The 21,122-nt window shown below is 44.6% G+C and overlaps 1 protein-coding gene and 1 pseudogene across 1 annotated transcript in view; both read left to right on the forward strand.

Annotated features, from left to right (window-relative positions):
• Window positions 1–21,122, forward strand: part of LOC122556516 (uncharacterized) — a 153,216-nt gene that overhangs the window by 26,081 nt on the left and 106,013 nt on the right. The gene's annotated exons all lie outside the window — the stretch shown is intronic.
• Window positions 758–17,619, forward strand: LOC122556522 (alpha-2C adrenergic receptor-like; annotated as a pseudogene).

Genomic DNA, 21,122 nt, shown 5'->3' on the forward strand with positions numbered 1-21,122 from the left:
CCTAAACACAAACCTCAATCCTGATAAAGGGCTTATGCCTGGAATGTCAATTCTCCTGCTCCTTGGATGCCTGACCTGCTGTGCTTTTCCAGCACCACACTCTCAACTATTTGTTTAAATTGGAAGCTGGGAAATTAAGGATTTAAATTGGGTTGCTACAGTGGTATGTGAATGTATTCACTTATACATAGTAGTAAAGTTTCAGAGCAGCACTAAGCTTTATTAGCAGTGCTGAAGATTATTATCTGATAGTAATGGAGGACTCCTTCAACCTTATATATGCAAAGCCCATGCTTAGTGCGAACTCCAGGATACTTTTTGTATAACCTGGGTAATCATTTGTACAGACACTGTTGTTCATGGTAGTAACCTGAATTCGCCTTTCAGAGCTCGAGAGCAACTTTCACTACCATGGTGTTTCTTCAAGCCTGAGAATGACATAGATCGCGCATTTATAGATGTGGTCACCCCACAGCTGCGAGGAAGGAAATGGATGACCATCAATAGCCAAAAAGGAACAGGGTGGTCCGTTCAGAGGTCCCCTGCATGCATCTCACTCTACAATCAGTGTTCAGATTTGAATACCCATGGGAGTGATGGCATATTTGATGTTGCCACTCAAAACCAAAGACAAGTCCATGTTATCAAGATGACTCAGTGTAGAAGGAAGGTACAAAAAAAGACTGGAAGAGAAACAGTGCCAAATATTCAATAGTTAAGGAAACAGAAAAGGAACTTTGTTAAACAACCAGTAATCATGGTGCATGTTGAAATGACCAACACATATTGTGGTCCTGCAGTCAGAATTAGGGGAGTAAGTGAAGAAATTGACAAGCAGGACCTCAAAAGTGAAAAGCTCCTGATTAAACCCACAGGCAATTCAGTAATTAACAGAAATTGAATGAGAAAACAAATGAATGCATTGATGGATGGTGATATGGGAGGGAAGCTTTACAACACAGGGACCAGCTTGGGAAAAGTAGAAATGTGAGGTGATAGAAACAAAGAAAATTGGCTCTTCAAGCCTGCTCTGCCATTCAATATGAACATGATTGATCATCCAACTCAGTCCCCTGTCTCTGCTTTCACTCCATAACCTTTGAGCCCTTTGGTTCTAAGAACTGTATCTCACGCCTTCTTGAAATCTTTCAGTGTTTTGGCCTCAGACATTTTCAGCTACAACAAATTCCAAAGGTTCACCACTCTCAGGGTGAAGAAATTTGTCCTCATCTTAGTTTTAAATGGCCTACCTGGTTATGCTTAGACTGTGATCCCTGGTTCTGGACTCTCCAGTCATTGGGAACATCAGTCCTGCGTTGACTCTGCCTAGTCCTTTTAGAATTTTAGAATCTCCTGTCATTCTTCTAAACATCAGTGAATATTCAGGCAGCACGGTGGCTGAGTGGTTAGCACTGCTGCCTCACAGCACCAGGGACCCAGGATCATTTCCAGCCTCAGGCAACTGTCTGTGTGCAGATTGCACATTCTCCCCGTGTCTGCGTGGGTTTCCTCCGGGTGCTCTGGTTTCCTATCCCAATCCAAAGATATGCAGGTCAGGTGAATTGACCATGATAAATTGCCCATAATGATAGGTACATTATTCAGGGGTAAATACAGTGTAGGGGAATGGGTCTGGGTGGGTTAATCTTCGGAGGGTCGGTGTGGACTTGTTGGGCGTGTTTCCAAACTGTAGGGAATCCAGTTGATCCAGTCTCTCTCAGTTATGCACTTCAACATGAAGAATAGAAGATCTAAAAGTTGGAGCACAGAAATATTTGGTTATAGTTATATTTGGCACATAGGAAGATGGTTGTGGTTGCTGGAGGTCAGTCATCTCAGCTCCAGGACATCTCTGCAGGGATTCCTCAGGGTAGTATTCTAGGCCCAACAGCTGCTTCAGCAATGATCTTCACTCCATCATAAGGTCAGAAGTAGGAATGTTCGCCAATGATTGTGCAATGTTCAGCACCATTCACAACTCCTCAGCTACTGAAGCAGTCCATGTTCAAATGCAGCAAGATCAAAACAATATCCTGACCTGGGCTGATAACGAGCATGTAACATCTGTGCCACACAAATGCCAGGCTATGACAATCTTCACCACCACCCCTTGACATTCAATGATGTTACCATCATTGAATCCCCCACTATCAACAACCTGGGGGTTACCACTAACAAGAAACTCAGCTGGACTTGCCAAGTAAACACAGTGGCTACAAGAACAGGTCAGAGGCTAGGAATAGTGCAGCGAGTGGCTCACCTGATTCCTGACTCCCCCAAGCCTACTCTCCACCTACAAGGCACAAGTCAGGAATGTGATGGAATACTCCCTGCTTGCCTGGATGGGTGCAGCTCTCGAAATATTCAAGAGTGTGACATCATCCAGGACAACTTGATTGGCACCACATCCACAAGCATCCATTCCATCCTCAAGCAACACTTAGTAGCAGCACAGAGTGTACGATCTACAAAATACATTGTAGAAGGTCACCAAAGATCCTGAGATAGCACCTTCCAAACCCATGACCACTTCCATCTAGAAGGTAAAGAGCAGAAGATACGTGAGAACGCCATCAAGTTCCTCTCCAAGCTACTCATCATCTGACTTGAGAATATATCACTGTTCCTTCATTGTTGATGGGTCAAAATCCTGGAATTCCCTCCCTAACAGCACTGTGGTTCTGTCCAGTCAATAAATACTGGCCAGCCCTGATGCCCTTGTCCCATGAATGAATAAAAAAAATTAGGAGCCCTTAGGTATTAAACAGAAAAAACTAGCATATAATATCAGCAGGTAACAGGAAAGGTAAATATAATGTTATAGAACATAGAACATAGAAGAATACAGCGCAGTACAGGCCCTTCGGCCCTCGATGTTGCGCCGATCCAAGCCCACCTAACCTACACTAGCCCACTATCCTCCATATGCCTATCCAATGCCCGCTTAAATGCCCATAATGAGGGAGAGTCCACCACTGCTACAGGCATGGCATTCCATGAACTCACGATTCGCTGAGTAAAGAACCTACCCCTAACATCTGTCCTATACATACCCCCCCTTAATTTAAAGCTATGCCCTCTTGTAATAGCTGACTCCATACGAGGAAAAAGATTCTCACTGTCGACCCTATCTAAACCCCTAATCATCTTATACACCTCTATCAAGTCACCCCTAAACCTTCTTTTCTCCAATGAAAACAACCCCAAGTGCCTCAGCCTTTCCTCATACGATCTTTCTACCATACCAGGCAACATCCCGGTAAACCTCCTCTGCACCCGTTCCAGTGCCTCCACATCCTTCCTATAGTATGGTGACCAAAACTGCACACAATACTCCAGATGCGGCCGCACCAGAGTCTTATACAACTGCAACATGACCTCAGTACTCCGGAACTCAATTACTCTACCAATAAAAGCCAGTACGCCATATGCCTTCTTCACCGCACTATTTACCTGGGTGGCAACTTTCAAAGATTTGTGTACATGGACACCAAGATCCCTCTGCTCATCCACACTACCAAGTATCCGACCGTTAGCCCAGTACCCCATCTTTTTATTACTCTTACCAAAGTGAATCACCTCACACTTAGCTACATTGAACTCCATTTGCCACCTTTCTGCCCAGTTCTGCAGCTTATCTATATCCCGCTGTAACCTGCCACATCCTTCATCACTGTCAACAACTCCACCGACTTTCGTATCATCCGCAAACTTGCTCACCCAGCCTTCTAACCCCTCCTCCAGGTCATTTATAAAAATGACAAACAGCAATGGTCCCAAAACAGATCCTTGCGGAACACCGCTAGTGACGGCACTCCAAGATGAACCTTTGCCATCAACTACTACCCTCTGTCTTCTTTCAGCCAGCCAACTCCTAATCCAAACCTCCAACTCACCCTCAATGCCATACCTCCGTATTTTTTGCAGTAGTCTACCATGGGGAACCTTATCAAACGCCTTACTAAAATCCATATACACCACATCTACTGCTTTCCCCTCGTCCACCTCCTTAGTCACCTTCTCAAAGAATTCAATAAGGTTTGTGAGGCACGACCTGCCCTTCACAAAACCATGCTGACTATCCTTGATCACATTATTCCTATCCAGATGTTCATAAATCCTATCCCTTACAATTCTCTCTAAGATTTTGCCCACAACAGAAGTGAGACTCACCGGCCTATAGTTACTAGGGTTATCCCTACTCCCCTTCTTGAACAAGGGAACCACATTTGCTAGCCTCCAATCTTCTGGCACTACTCCTGTAGACAACGAGGACATAAAAATCAAAGCCAATGGCTCTGCAATCTCCTCCCTTGCTTCCCAAAGAATCCTAGGATAAATGCCATCAGGCCCAGGGGACTTATCTATTTTCACCCTTTCCAGAATTTCCAACACCTCTTCTCTACATACCTCAAAGCCATCCATTCTACTTAATTGTGACTCAGTACTCACATTGACAACAATGTCCTGTTCCTGATTGAATACTGACAAAAAGTATTCATTCAGTGTCTCCCCAATCTCTTCCGCCTCCACACGCAACTTCCCACTACTATCCTTGACTGGACCTATTCCTACCCTAGTCATTCTTTTATTCCTGACATACCTATAGAAAGCCTTAGGGCTTTCCCTAATCCTACCAACTAAGGACCTTTCATGTCCCCTCCTTGCTGCTCTTAGCTCTCTCTTCAGGTCCTTCCTGGCTACCTTATAACTCTCAATCGCCCCAATTGAACCTTCACGCCTCATCTTTACATAGGCTGTCCTCTTCCATTTAACAAGGGATTCCAATTCCTTATTAAACCACGACTCCCTCACACGACCCTTTCCTCCCTGCCTGACGGGTACATACTTATCAAGGACACTCAATAGTTGCTCCTTGAACAAGCTCCACATATCAATTACACCCTTGCCTTGAAGCTTACTTTTCCAGGCCACACATCCTAAGTCATGCCTCACAGCATCATAATTTCCCTGCCCCCATCTATAACTCTTGCCCTGTAGTACACACTTATCCCTCTCCATCACTAAAGATTGGCCTTTATTTCAAAGGGGATGGAATATTAAAAATAGAGAAGTCTTGCTAAATCTGCAGAAGCCACTAGTTTCACCACACATAGATCACTGTGAACAGTTTTGGGCCTCTTATCTAAAGAAAGATATATTTGCATTGGAAACAGTGCAAGAAGGTTCACGACGTTGATTCCAGGTATGGAGGGATTTTCTTATCGGTTAATTATTCATTCACAGGATGAGGCTGTTGTTGGCTAGGCCAGCATTCATTACCCAGCCCTAAATGTCCAGAGAGCAGTTAAGAGTCACCCACATTGCTGTGGGTCTGCAGTCACATGTAGACCAGACCAGGTGAGGATGGCGGTTTCCTTCTCTGAAAGGCATTAGTGACCCAGATGGATTCTCCTGACAATCATGATCATCATTAGACTCTTAATTCCAGGTATTTATTGAATTCAAATTCCACCATCTACCGTAGCAGGATTTGAACATTACCTGGGTTAAGGGGTACTCTGGATTAACAGCCCAACGATAATACCACTCAGCCATTGACTTCCTCCGTACTCATTGAGCCTGTACTCTTTGGCATTTAGAAGAATGAACCTTATTGAAATATATAAGATTTTTAAGGGACTTGGCAGGATAGATGTGAAGAAATTTCTTCCCCTTTTGAAAAGTTGAGGATTATAGGGCTAAATCTCAGCATAAGGGGTCACTCATTTAAAACAAAGATGAAGAGGAATTTATTCTCTCAGAACATAGGGAATCTGTGGACTTCTTTACTAGAGAGGTATTTCTTTACAGCTATGAACGATCAATATATGGTTCTGCAAATTAAAACTCTAACCCCTTTTAACAACCCAACACAAAAACAAAGGGACAAAAAAAAAATCAATTTTATGAGTGGAGGGAAAATATTCTGGGAAATATACAGTTCACTAGCACCAGTCAACATGGTTCATTGTGATGTTCCTTTTGGCTTGTTCCTTTCTGTTTTCTGACCTCCTTTCTTCAGCTTCTTTTATTTCTTCTTAGGAGGCAAAGGGTGATATGTGCACTAACTACAAAGTATCTTAGTTACTGATTAAAGGCAACAGCTTACAGCAGCTGGTTGGAAAAAATCGCTGGCTTTCTTCAAGTTTAAGATTTTCTTTATGGCACAGAGAGAGAGAGAGACAGTCACATACTCGCGCACACACCCACACACAGACACATGCACACATACACAGACACACGCTCATCTAATAATCCAAATGATTGTTCCCATATTGTTCACACTCACAAGCTGTACAGCTACTCAAAACCAATCAAAGAGTTGTCATCGGGCTAATGTCTTTCTGTACCCATGTCTAGTTACAATACCCAAGTCAATCAACTATTTGGAGCCAACTAAATTTCATGCCTTTCTCACACCCCAGTGCTGTGGCATTTACAAACTTCCTCCCCCACTGCTTGAACAAAGCAGCGGTGTAAACAACACACATAGTGAGTTTCAATCGTTTTAAGAATGCAGCAATTTTTTTTCATAGACTTCAGTTTCATGTCTTATGTCTTAAAATAGCTATTTTTCATTTTTCCACAATCAAAAATGCAGATAAGAAAATGATAGTCTTTACACTAGCACCACAGTGAGGATTTAAACTAACTCAGTAGGAACCAAGAGACAATGTCAGAGAGGAAATAACGGGGGCATAGAACACTGGGGAAGTCCGATGCATCAGAATAGGAAATTGTAAGTACGTTGGTAGTTCAAAGTAAGAGAGAAAGTAATACTTGAAGTCTGGGTTACTCTCCATGTTTGCATGTGAATGGAATGTGGTAACTAAGATTGGAGAGATAAAGAAACAAATTGCTATGTTGAATCATAATTCTAAACAGAAATCAGATTCAAAGAAGGCAGGGTTGAGTATGAAATCCTCTTCGAGATAACATATCCAGGATAGACAAGAAAGCATGAAAAGTGAGTTGGGTTGCAGGAATGATTAATGAGAACTTTGCAGTGTGTTGGAGAGAGGATCTAGGAAGGCCAATGACAGAACTAATTCAGCTAAAGCTAAGGAGGAAAACAGGGATATTCAGATTGCTCAGTATAACCTTTAGGGAATGACATACAGCATAACATTTGGAAGGAAATTACAGAGATGTAAGAATTATAAAGATGTCAAAAAGTGACATTCTAGTTATTGAACATAGATTAGGATCACCAACGGCAGAGAGAGCTAGAAGATCCTTATGTGAGTTCAGGATGTTTTTCTTCAACATATGCTTCCAGCCCAATGAGAAAGGAGTTACTGATCCTTGGCAAGGAGTTTTCCTAGTTGTCCCTTGGGAATGTGGTGGTGCACTACAGTCCATGTGCTGTCGGTTGACCCACAATGCTGTCAGAGAGGGTATTCCAGCATTTTGACACAGCAACATAGAAGGAAAGGCGATATCTTTCCAGGATGGTGAGTGACTTGTAAGACAGCATGCTGGTTGTGGTGCTGCCATATATCTGCATCCCCTTGTCCTTCTAGATGGTTGTGGGTTTTGGAAGGTGCTGTCTAAGGAGCTTTGGTGAATTTCACCAGTGCATTTTGTAATTGTTACTCTGCTGCTACTGAGTGTTGGTACTGGAAATTCCAGAATAGCTATTTATTTTGGAACCGTCATGACAGCTACTGCAGACGAGATATCCCAAGGAGTGATATCATGCTCAGGTCACCATTCTGCTGTGACTTTTATACTTTAAGAAAAGCTCTAGTTTTCTTAAAGGAAAAATAGGCAGAAGATTCTGATCATAGATCTTGCAGGAAAGCAGAGCACTCTTTCCATCCCAACTCTCAGGTCATCATGCATGATATTCAGAAGGAGGAAAATCCCACCCCTTTTGTCACGGCAGGGATTGCTGTGTTCTGTGATCTAAATTTACAGCAGCACAGGCAGCCATTTTGACATCTCCTGTGAAAAGGTAAGTATGCAAAGTTAATGTGCAGTTAGACTGCCAGGTAAGCATGTTCCTATATGGATGGGGCACAAACATACAACATACAACATTACAGTACAGTACAGGCCCTTCGGCTCGCGATGTTGAAATTAACCTGTGAAATTAATCTGATATCCATCTAACCAACACCGTTTCATTACTGTCCATATGTGTGTCCAATGCCCTTAATGTCAGTGAGTCTGCTACTGTTTCAGGCAGACCGATCCACGTCCCTACTACTCGCTGAGTAACAAAACGACCCCTAATATCTGTCCTAAATCTATCATCCCTCAATTTAAAGCTATGTTCCCTTGTGTTAGCCTTCACCATCCGAGGAAAAAGGCTCTCAATGTCCCCACCCTATCTAATCCTCTGATTATCTTATATGTCTCAATTAAGCCACCTCTCAACCTTTTTCTCTCCAACGAAAACAGCCTCAGGTCCCTCAGCCTTTCCTCATAAGACCTTCCTTCCATACCAGGCAACATCCAAGTAAATCTCCTCTGAACCCTTTCCAAAGCTTCCACATTCTTTCTACAATGTGGTGACCAGAACTGCACGCAATACTCCAGGTGCGGCCACACCAGTGTCTTGTATAGTTGAAGCAAGACCTTGTGGCTCCAAAACTCAGCCCCCCTACCAATAAACGCCAATGCACCATATGCCTTCTTAACAACCCTGTCAACCTGTTGGGGGGACGACTTACCAGGGGAAAACAGTAGGGTACAGGGCTCTGGCACAGAGTCTGTCCTGCTGCTCAGAAGGGAAAGGGGAAGAGGGCAGAGCAGTAGTCATTGGGGACTCCATAGTTAGGGGGACAGATAGGAGATTCTGTGGGGACGAGACAAACTCACGGTTGGTGTGTTGCCTCCCAGGTGCCAGGGTTCGTGATGTCTCTGATCGTGTTTTTGGGATCCTTAAGGAGGAGGGGGAGCAGCCCCAAGTCGGGGTCCACATAGGCACCAATGACATAGGTAGGAAGAGAGATGGGGATTTAAGGCAGAAATTCAGGGAGCTAGGATGGAAGCTTAGAGCTAGGACAAACAGAGTTGTTGTCTCTGGTTTATTGCCCGTGCCACGTGCTAGTGAGGCAAGGAATAGGGAGAGGGAGGAGTTGAACACGTGGTTACAGAGATGGTGTAGGAGGGAGGGTTTTGGATTCTTGGATAATTGGGGCTCTTTCTGGGGAAGGTGGGACCTCTACAAGCAGGATGGTCTTCATCTGAACCAGTGGAATACCAATATCCTGGCGGGGGGGGGGGGGGGGGGGGGATATTCGCTAAGGCTATTGGGGTGGGTTTCAACTAATCCACTAGGTAAAAACAATGACTGCAGATGCTGGAAACCAGAGTCTAGATTAGAGTGGTGCTGGAAATGCACAGCAGTTCAGGCAGCATCCAAGGAGCAGTAAAATCGACGTTTCAGGCAAAAGCCCTTCATCAGGAATACAGGCAGAGAGCCTGAGAGAGAGGAGGAAACTCATCCAGCAGGGGGATGGGAACCTGAATTGTAGTTCAAGTATAGAAAAGGTTGAGAGTAGGGAGGTCCGAAATCAAGATTCAGGGATGCAAGATGGCACTGGCAAGCAAGAAGTTGGTTTGAAGTGTGTCTACTTCAACGCTAGGAGCATCCGGAATAAGGTGGGTGAACTTGCAGCATGGGTTGGTACCTGGGACTTTGATGCTGTGGCCATTTCGGAGACATGGATAGAGCAGGGACAGGAATGGTTGTTGCAGGTTCCAGGATTTAGATGTTTCAGTAAGAACAGAGAAGATGGTAAAAGAGGGGGAGGTGTGACATTGTTGGTCAAGGACAGTATTGCAGTTGCAGAAAGGATGTTTGGGGACTCGTCAACTGAGGTAGTATGGGCTGAGGTTAGAAACAGGAAACTCCTGTTGGGAGTTTTCTATAGGCCTCCGAATAGTTCCAGAGATGTAGAGGAAAGGATAGCAAAGATGATTTTGGATAGAAGAGAGAGACAGGGTAGTTATCATGGGGGACTTCAACTTTCCAAATATTGACTGGGAACACTATAGTACGAGTACGATAGATGGGTTAGTTTTTGTCCAGTGTGTGCAGGAGAGCTTCCTGACACAGTATGTAGACAGGCCAACAAGGGGCGAAGCCACATTAGATTTGGTACTGGGTAATGAGCCCGACCAGGTGTTAGACTTGGAAGTAGGTGAGCACTTTGGTGATAGTGATCACAATTCTGTTAAGTTTACTTTAGTGATGGAAAGGGATAGGTGTATATCACTGGGCAAGAGTTACAGCTGGGGGAAAGGCAATTACGATGCGATTAGGCAAGATTTAGGAAGCATAGGATGGGGAAGGAAACTGCAGGGGATGGACACATTAGAAATTTATCCTAGGATCCTCTGGGAAGCCAGGGAGGAGATTGCCGAGCCTTTGGCATTGATCTTTAAATCGTCATTGTCCACAGGAATAGTGCCAGAAGACTGGAGGGTGGCAAATGTGATTCCCCTGTTCAAGAAGGGGAGTAGAGACAACCCTGGGAATTATACACCAGTGAGCCTTACTTCAGTTGTTGGTAGAGTGTTGGAAAAGGTTATAAGAGATAGGATTTATTATCATCGAGAAAAGAATAATTTGATTAGGGATAGTCAGCACGGTTTTGTGAAGGGTAGGTCATGCCTCACAAATCTTATTGAGTTCTCTGAGAAGGTGACCAAGCAGGTAGATGAGAGTAAACTGGTTGATGTGGTGTATATGGATTTCAGCAAGGCGTTCGATAAGGTTCCCCACAGTAGGCTATTGTACAAAATGCGGAGGAATGGGTTTGTGGGAGATAGAGCAGTTTGGATCAGTAATTGGCTTGCTGAAAGAAGACAGAGGGTGGTGGTTGATGGGAAATGTTCATCCTGGAGTCCAGTTAACAATGGTGTACCGCAAGGGTCGGTGTTGGGTCCACTGCTGTTCGTCATTTTTATAAACGACCTGGATGAGGACGTAGAAGGGTGGGGTAGTAAATTTGCAGACGATACTAAGGTCGGTGGAGTTGTGGATAGTGACGAAGGATGTTGTAGGTTACAGAGAGACATAGATAAGCTGCAGAGCTGGGCTGAGAGGTGGCAAATGGAGTTTAATGCGGACAATTGTGAGGTGATTCACTTTGGTCGGAGTAACCGGAATGCAAAGTACTGGGCTAATGGTAAGATTCTTGGTAGTGTAGATGAGCAGAGAGATCTCGGTGTCCAGGTACACAGATCCTTGAAAGTTGCCATCCAGGTTGACAGGGTTGTTAAGAAGGCATACAGTGTTTTAGCTTTTATTCATAGAGGGATCGAGTTCCGGAACCATGAGGTTATGCTACAGTGTACAAAAAACTGGTGCAGCCGCACTTGGAGTATTGTGTACAGTTCTGGTCACCGCATTATAAGAAGGATGTGGAAGCTTTGGAAAGGGCGCAGAGGAGATTTACTAGGATGTTGCCTGGTATGGAGGGAAGGTCTTCCGAGGAAAAGCTGAAGGACTTGAGGCTGTTTTCGTTAGAGAGAAGAAGGTTGAGTGGTGACTTAATAGAGACATATAAGATAATCAGAGGGTTAGATAGGGTGGACAGGGAGAGCCTTTTTCCAAGAATGGTGACGGCGAGCACGAGGGGGCATAGCTTTAAATTGAGGGGTCATAGATATAGGACATAGAACATAGAACAGTACAGCACAGAACAGGCCCTTCAACCCACGATGTTGTGTCAACCATTGATCCTCATGTATGCACCCTCAAATTTCTGTGACCATATGCATGTCCAGGAGTCTCTTAAATGTCCCCAATGACCTTGCTTCCACAACTGCTGCTGGCAATGCATTCCATGCTCTCACAACTCTCTGTGTAAAGAACCCGCCTCTGACATTCCTCCAACCAGCTTAAAACTTTGAGCCCTCGTGTTAGCGATTTCTGCCCTCGGAAATAGTCTCTGGCTATCGACTCTATCTATGCCTCTCATTATCTTGTATACCTCAACTAGGTCCCCTCTCCTCCTCCTTTTCCCCAATGAAAAATGTCCGAGCTCAGTCAACCTCTCTTCATAAGATAAGCCCTCCAGTCCAGGCAGCATCCTGGTAAACCTCCTCTGAACCCTCTCCAAAGCATCCACATCTTTCCTATAATAGGGTGACCAGAACTGGACGCAGTATTCCAAGTGCAGTCTAACCAAAGTTTTATAGAGCTGCAACAAGATCTCACGACTCTTAAACTCAATCCCCCTGTTAATGAAAGCCAAAACACCATATGCTTTCTTAACAACCCTGTCCACTTGGGTGGCCATTTTAAAGGATCTATGTACCTGCACACCAAGATCCCTCTGTTCCTCCACACTGCCAAGAATCCTATCCTTAATCCTGTACTCCGCTTTCAAATTCGACCTTCCAAAATGCATCACCTCGCATTTATCCAGATCGAACTCCATCTGCCACCTCTCAGCCCATCTCTGCATCCTGTCAATGTCCCGCTGCAGCCTACAACAGCCCTCTATACTGTCAACGACACCTCCAACCTTTGTGTCGTCTGCAAACTTGCTGACCCATCCTTCAATCCCCTCATCCAAGTCATTAATAAAAATTACAAACAGTAGAGACCCAAAGACAGAACCCTGTGGAACACCACTCACCACAGACTTCCAGGCAGAATATTTTCCTTCTACTACCACTCGCTGTCTTCTGTTGGCCAGCCAATTCTGTATCCAGACAGCTAAGTTCCCCTGTATCCCATTCCTCCTGACCTTCTGAATGAGCCTACCATGGGGAACCTTATTAAATGCCTTGTTAAAGTCCATATACACCACATCCACAACTCGACCCTCATCAACTTTTCTTGTCACATCCTCAAAGAACTCGATAAGGTTTGTGAGGCATGACCTGCCCCTCACAAAGCCGTGTTGAGTGCATTTAATCAAGCCATGCTCTTCCAGATGGTCATAAATCCTATCCCTCAGAATCCTTTCTAACACCTTGCAGACGACAGACGTGAGCCTTACTGGTCTGTAATTGCCGGGGATTTCCCTATTTCCTTTCTTGAAGAGAGGAATTACATTTGCCTCTCTCCAGTCCCCAGGTACGACTCCAGTGGAGAGCGAGAATGCAAAGATCTTCGCAAGTGGCGAAGCAATCGCATTTCTCGTTTCCCAAAGCAGCCGAGGACAAATCTGGTCCAGGCCTGGCGACTTGTCAATCTTAATGTTTGACAAAATTTTCAGCACATCAGCTTCCTCTATCTCTATCCATTCCAGCATGCACACCTGCTCTTCAAAGGTTTCATTCACTACAAAGTTCGTTTCTTTCGTAAAGACAGAAACAAAATACTCATTTAGGGTTCCCCTACCTCCTCAGACTCCACAGACAAGTTCCCAATGCTATCCCTGATCGGGCCTACACTTTCTTTGACCATTCTCTTATTCCTCATTTAAGTGTAAAATGCCTTTGTGTTCTCCCTAATCCGTTCTGCCAAGCCTTTCTCGTGCTCCCTCCTGGCTCTCCTCAGATCATTTTTGAGCTCCTTCCTCGCCTGCCTGTAATCCTCTAGAGCTGAGCTTGACCCTAGCTACCTCTACCTTATGTAAGCTACCTTCTTCCTTTTGACGAGAAGCTCCACTGCTCTCGTCATCCAAGGTTCCTTTATCTTACCACTTCCTGCCTGTCTCAGAGGGACATATTTATTCATCACTCGCAACAACTATTCCTTAAACAGTCTCCACATGTCTATAGTGCCTTTACCATGGAACAATTGCTCCCAGTCCATGCTTCCTAACTCATGTCTAATCTCATTATAGTTTCCTCTTCCCCAATTAAATATCCTCCCATTTTGCCTAATCCTCTCCTTTTCCATAGCTATGTAGAATGTGAGGCAGTTGTGGTCACTATCACCAAAATGCTCTCCCACCACAAGATCTGATACCTGCCCCAGCTCGTTTCCGAGCACCAAGTCTAGAATGGCCTCTCCCCTCGTCGGCCTGTCAACGTACTGAGTTAGGAAACCCCCCTGAACACACCTTACAAAAACAGCTCCACTCAAATCTTCTGCTCGAAGGAGGATCCAATCAATATTGGGAAAGTTAAAGTCACCCATTACAACAACCCTACTACGTCCACACTTTTCCAAAATCTGCTGACCTATGCTTTCTTCCATCTCCCTGCTGCTATTGGGGGGCCTGTAGTAAACCCCTAAAGAGGTGACTGCTCCCTTGCTGTTCCTAATTTCCACCCATACTGACTCGGTAGGCAGATCTTCCTCGACAATGGAAGCTTCTGTAGCTGTGATACCCTCTCTGATTAGTAGTGCTACACCCCCTCCTCTTTTTCCCCCCTCCCTATTCTTTTTAAATGCTCTAAACCCTGGAACATCCAGCAACCATTCCTGCCCTTGAGAAACCCATGTCTCTGTTATGGCCACAACATCATAGCACCAGGTACTGATCCATATAGGACAGATGTCAGAGGTAGTTTCTTTACTCAGAGAGTAGTAAGGGTATAGAATGCTTCGCCTGCAACAGTAGTAGATTTGCCAACTTTAAGTACATTTGAGACATCATTGGACAAGTATATGGACATACATGGAATAGTGTAGGTTAGATGGGCTTCAGATTGGTATGACAGGTCGGCGCAACATCGAGGGCCGAAGGGACTGTACTGCGCTATAATGTTCTATGTTCTATTAACCTGGGTGGCAACTTTCAGGGATTTATGCACCTGAATACCAAGATCTCTCTGTTCATCTTCACTGCCAAGACTTTTACCATTAGCCCAGTACTCTGCATTCCGTTCTGAAGTGAACTACCTCACACTTTTCCATATTAAACTCAATTTGCCACTTCTCAGCCCAGCTCTGCATCTTATCTATGTCCCTCTGTAACCCTTCAGCACTATCCACAACTCTACCTACCTTAGTATCATCCGCAAATTTACTAACCCATCCTTCTATGCCCACCTCCAGATCATTTATAAAAATGACAAACAGCAGTGTCCCCAAAACAGATCTTTGCGGCACACCACTGGTAACTGAGCTCCAGGACGAACATTTCCCACCAACCACCACCCTCTATCTTCTTTCAGCTCGCCAGTTTCTGATCCAAACCGCTAAATCACCTTCAATCCCGAAACTCCGTATTTTGTGCAATAGCCTACCCTGTGGGACCTTGTCAAATGCCTTACTGAACTCCACATACACCACATCAACCGCCTTACATTCATCCACCTGTGTTATTACCTTCTTGAAGAACTCAGTAAACCTACCCTCAACAAAACCGTGTTGACTATCCCTAATCAATTTTTTTTTCAGGAAATTCGGATTCCAGTAATGTAGGATGCAAGAAATGTGTCCAGTTCTGACAGGAAGTAGGGTTGGGTTAGGGTGTTGTGGAGAGAGGAGTTTTAGATCCTAAGGTGCTGAGCCCCAGGGGAAGGTGTGTGCTGGGTTCGGAAGCAGCAGTGAGTATCAGGTCCCTAAGGGAGGAGGGATTTGGTTGGAGAAGGGGATTGGAGGATGTAAAGACACAGAAATGGACAGCACGGAAACAGACCCTTCGATTCAACCCATCCATGCCAACCAGATATGCTAAATTAATCTAGTCTCATTTGCCAGTATTCAGTCCATATCTCTCTAAACCTTTCAATTCATGTATCTAATCAGATGCCTTTTGAATGTTGCAATTGTACCAGTCTCTACCACTTCATTTGGCAGCTCATTCCATACACACACCACTCTCTGTGTGCAAAAGTTACACCTCAGGTCCCTTTTGAATCTTTTTCCCTCTCACCTTAAACCAATGCCCTCTAGTTTTGGACTCCTTCAGCCTGGGAAAAAGACCTTGGCTATTTACCTTATCCATGCCTCTCATGATTATATAAATCTCTATAAGGTCTCTAGAGTTTTGCGAAGAAAAGGTTTAGTGCATTTGTGTGTGTGCACACGCACTAGGAGGGGGCAGGTGAGGGTGAGTGAATTAACGGCAGAGACAGAGAGTGTGGGTTTTGCTCACAGAGCTGGAGATCACTGAAACCCCAAGCCCACCCCACACACAGTTTAAATGAGATGACCATGGGATTTAAGTGATCTGGAGTGGATTTCGCCAATGGATCTCCTGGAATGGCATGATATGACCTCCTCCTGACCTAGCACAAAAGGGCTTGACCCTGAGAGTCCAGTCTAGGTAATGCTTTATCCATGCATGCAATTACCAAGGAGCGCATAAAGAGAAGCATAAAAAGTGGAAATAGAGAGAGGTGCAGAAAGAGGGTATGTGTCTGTCTGGAGGGGGCTGCAGTCAAACTCTTCACAGACACAGACAGAAAGGTGAGCGAGATAATCAATTGGAAATTGGATTGAGTACAATGAGGAGGAGAGGACTACCCTGACCGACACCTGGTGTGTGTGTGTGTGTATGTGTAAGGGAGAGAGAGAGGGAGAGGGAGATCGGGACGGTCAATGCCACCGCCTTGAATGCCTCAGCATAGCCGGAGGCCGGCTTGTCAGCTCTGTTGGGCTTCCTGATCGTGGCCAACACCCTGGTATGATCACGGTGTTGACAAGCTGGGCTCTGTAGGCTCCCCAGAACCTGTTCCTGGTGGCCCTGGCCAGCGCGGACATCCTGATGGCTGCCTTGGTCATGCCTTTCTCACTGGCCATGGAGTTAATGGGCTACTGGTACCTCGGGGCGCTTTGGTGTGATGCCTACTTGTCTTTGGATGTCCTGTTCTGCACCTCGCCCATTGTGCATCTGTGTGCCATCAGCCTGGACAGGTATGGTCCATTGTCAAGGTGGTGGAGTACAGCCTGAAGAGGACTCCCGGCAGGATCAAAGGGGCCATTGTCACTGTCTGGCTCCCCGTGGCCATTATCTCCTTCCCTCCCCTCATCTCCACCTCCCGGGTGGTGGAGCAGGACCAGCTTTGGCCCGTCTACTGCATCAGCGACGACACCTGGTACATCCCTCTGTTGTGTGACGCCTCTTTCTTTGCACCCTGCCTCACCATGCTGCTGGTGCACCTCCGCATCTACCGGGTGGCCAAGCACCGGGCCCACAGCCTGTCGGTGAAGAGAAACGCCCAGAAGATTCCTCTCAGACTGAGAAGATGGCCGCCAGCAGAGCCACCTCCCTTAAGGAGCCAGGCAATGGAGGGAGCGCTGCTCCCGGCAGCGGGCTAGCAGCAGCAGCAGGAGGAGGGGGGTGCCAGAATGGCCACTACTGCTCAGTGGCAGAGCCTGAGGACAGCTCCACCTCCAAAAACCCCATCCAAAACAGAGAGCTCCAGAAAAGACTTGAGCCTGAGCCACCAAAGCCTCTCCTGCTCCAGCAGCTGCTCCTTTGATTTGTTCTCCACCCGGTGGAGGAGTAGGGGCAGCTGCATGTCTAGGAGCAAGGCCTCCCAGGCCCGAGAGAAACACTTCACCTTTGTGCTGGCCGTGGCCATGGAGCTGCTCATCCTGTTCTGGCTGCCTTTCTTTCTCAGTTACAGCCTGTACTGGATCTGCCAGAGCTCTGTGAGGTCCCCGAGACCCTCTTCAGATTCTTTTTTTGGATTGGTTACTGCAACAGCTCCCTCAACCCCATCATCTACACCATCTTCAACCAGAACTTCAGGAGGGTGTTTCGCAAAGTCCTCTTCAAACTCAAGAAAAGGACATTTTAATTCAACCTCCCAACATCCCCCCACCTCCCCCCATCCAAACCGGCCCATTCTTTGGTTTTCAACTGTCCTTGGGTCTGAAAATGTACATAATCTATATGCTGTACATATGGATATAGGAAAATGCATATGTATCATAAAGTTGATACCTCCATATCCTACCAGATCTCACGGCTGCTGTCTCATTTGAGAGAGACGACGGGGGGGTGGTATTCTTTCTCATTCTGCCCAGCAGGAACTCCACTCTGTACACTGGCTGTAGTCAGTCCCTAATCTGAGGAGATCTTCGGAATCCCCTGTTTATTTTTACTGGTATAAGCTGAGGGTCACCCTATCTCAGTTGAGGGAGAAGTTGAGAAGGACGATCCTTCCTGGTAACCTCAGCTGCTGTGAGAATCGAAGCCATCCATCACTCTGTATTACAAACTGTGTTTTTTACATATATAGACTGAGTACATTCTCTCTCCATATATATGTACAAATACTTATATATGATGATGGTTCGATTTTATATGTATCCAACCAGCCAAACATGAAAGAGTTAAATTCTAACTAACATTTAGAGTCATAGAGATGCACAGTATGGAAACAGACCCTTCAGTCCAACCCGCCCATGATGACCAGATATCCCAACCCAATCTAGTCCCACCTGCCAGCACCCGGCCCATATCCCTCCAAACCCTTCCTATTCATATACCCATCCAAATGCCTCTTAAATGTTGCAATTGTACCAGTCTCCATCACTTCCTCTGGCAGCTCATTCCATACACGTACCACCCTCTGTGTGAAAAAGTTGCCCCTTAGGTCTCTTTTATATTTTGCCCCCCTCACCCTAAACCTATGTCCTCTCGTTCTGGACTCCCCAACGTTCCGATATTTTCTTGTGCCAATATGTTTTGCAGTTACAATATGTAATATTTAGCTTTCTTCCTTCCCCTATTCAAATTCATACCTGGCAACATGACACTGTTTAAATTGTTTAATCACCAAATATGTGAATTGATTTCATTTTTATTGTTGATCGTCATCATTGCATTCTTTGTGCAAGGTTGCACCTTCAGTAACACCTGTCCATCTGATTTGAATTCAACAATCTGTATGGGATCTGCAGTGAAAGCAAAAACCTGCAATTAAAAAAAAGACAATTCTGAGGTTCCAAGTTTGCTGTGCAGTACAATGTTAACCCAGGGTTTCTGACTAAATCTGAACGCTTAATTTTATTAATTTTTCCTATCTGTACCTCATGAATCTAAAGTAATCCCTGTAGAGTTCTTTATATTTATGCAAAGTAAGACATGTCACCATGTTGTGTTGTAATCTCTTCCCAATGGCATTTCTTCATCTACAGTATTAGGCAACAGTTGTGAGAGAAATGCTCTGATACATTTTGCAGTTTCAGCTGATGCCTGCATATTTGGCCACCCTACTGTTAAATTTGTGTTGGAACAGGCACTGTGAGCCTTGGAGCTAACACTGAGTCTCTCATTTTTAAAGAATGTACTTTTTATTCTTTAAAAATGGATAACTTCATGTGGTCCCACATTATACTTAAGAGTCATAGAGTCATAGAGATGTACAGCATGGAAACAGACCCTTCGGTCCAACCCGTCCATGCCGACCAGATATCCCAATCCAAATGTGCCATATCTTTATCCACATTAACTTATCGACATCTTGCTCCTCAGATGCTATCTGGCCTGCTGTGCTTTTCCAGCACCACGCTCTCAACTCTGATCTCCAGCATCTGCAGTTGTCACTTTCTCCTACATCTTTTCATAACTTCCTTATATCCTTCTCACAACTTATTTTTCTATCTATCTTTCTGGTGTTAGCAGATTTATACCTTTCATTACATCTTCCCAAGTCATTTATATGAAGTAAGGTCCCAGTGTCAATCCCTGTGACACTAATTTGTTACACCATGGCAACCTGGAAGTATTGCATTTATGTCTACTTTCTGCTTCTTGTTAGCCAATCAAAATTCATACCAATATGCTGTCCCATGCTCCGTGAGCTTTCATTGTCCACAATAAATGTTGATGTGGCACCTTGTCAGTAGAGTATATCTGCCAGTTCCCTTTCATCATAAGAGTCATAGAGTCAATACAGCACAGAAACAGACCCTTTGGTTCAACCAGTCCATGCCGAACATTATCCCAAACTAAACTAGTCCCACCTGCATGCTCCCGGCCCATATCCTTCCAAATCTTTCCTACTCATGTATCCATCCAACTGTCTTTTAAATGTTGCAATTGTACCCACACCCACCAGTTCCTCAGACAGTTTATTCTACATGCAAACCATCCTCATGAAAAATAATTACCTTGTAATTCATTTTTAAATCTCTCAATTTAAAAATGTGTCCCCAGTCCTGAAATTCCCCATCTTAGGGAAAAGACAACTGCCATCAACTTTATCTATACCTCTTATTATTTTATAAACTTCTATCAGGTCACCTCTCAATCTCCTACACTGCAGTGAAAAAGAATTTTGATACATTTCTCAAACACTGCTCAATGATTTCCCTTTCACAAAACCATGTTGGCTGTGCCTGTTAACCTTCAACTGACCTAAATGTGCTGCTATAATGTCTTTAGTAATAATTTCTAGCATTTCTCCTAAGATGGATGCAAAGCTAATTGGCCTATAGTTTCCTGCTTTCTGTCTTCCTGCCTTTTGGAATGAAGGAGTTGCATTCATTATCTTGCAATCTAATGGGACCATTAAAGAAGTTTTGGAAGGTGAAAACCATCATTGTCTCAGTAGACATTTCTTTTACAACTCTAGGATGAAGTCCATTAGGACCCAGGCACTTGACAGTCTATAGCTCCAACAATTTAAACCATGTCACATCTCTGGTTATTATAATTTTCCCGAGTTCCTTCTTCTATTCCATTTCCTGATTTATTGCTGCATCTACGATGTTACTGCATTCTTCAGAGTAAAGACCAATAAAAACATCTCTTCAATTCATCTAATATTTGCCTATTTTTCATTTTAGCATCTCACATTCTATAGGACTAACACTCATTCTCATAGAATCCCTACAGTGTGGAAAAAGACCCTTTGGCCCCACAAGTCCACACCAACCCTCTGAAGAGTATCCCACCCAGACCATTCCCCTATCCTATTGCTCTACATTTCCCATGACTAATGATGCTAATCTACATATCCCTGAACGCTGTGGGCAATTTAGCATGGCCAATTCACCTAACCTGCAGATCTTTGGGCTGTGGGAGGAAACTGGAGCAAACCCACACAGGGAGAATGTGCAAATTCCACACAATCATCTGAAGCTGGGGTCGAATCTGGGTCCCTCGGGCTGTGAGGTAGCAGTGCTAATCACTGAGCCACTGTACCACCCTTCTTTAAATGTTTATAAAATTTCTTCTATTTTTACATTTTTGGCTCGCTCTCTTTTGTACTCTTATTTTTATAGATATTTTTATTAGAAATTTAACATTTTTACAAGTTTACAAAAATAAACAAAACTCTCAGATATAAAT

Source organism: Chiloscyllium plagiosum, unplaced genomic scaffold (genome assembly GCF_037043375.1).
Source record: "Chiloscyllium plagiosum isolate Xiang-an unplaced genomic scaffold, Cpla_swu_hap1 HiC_scaffold_2, whole genome shotgun sequence".
Taxonomy (NCBI): Eukaryota; Metazoa; Chordata; class Chondrichthyes; order Orectolobiformes; family Hemiscylliidae; genus Chiloscyllium; species Chiloscyllium plagiosum.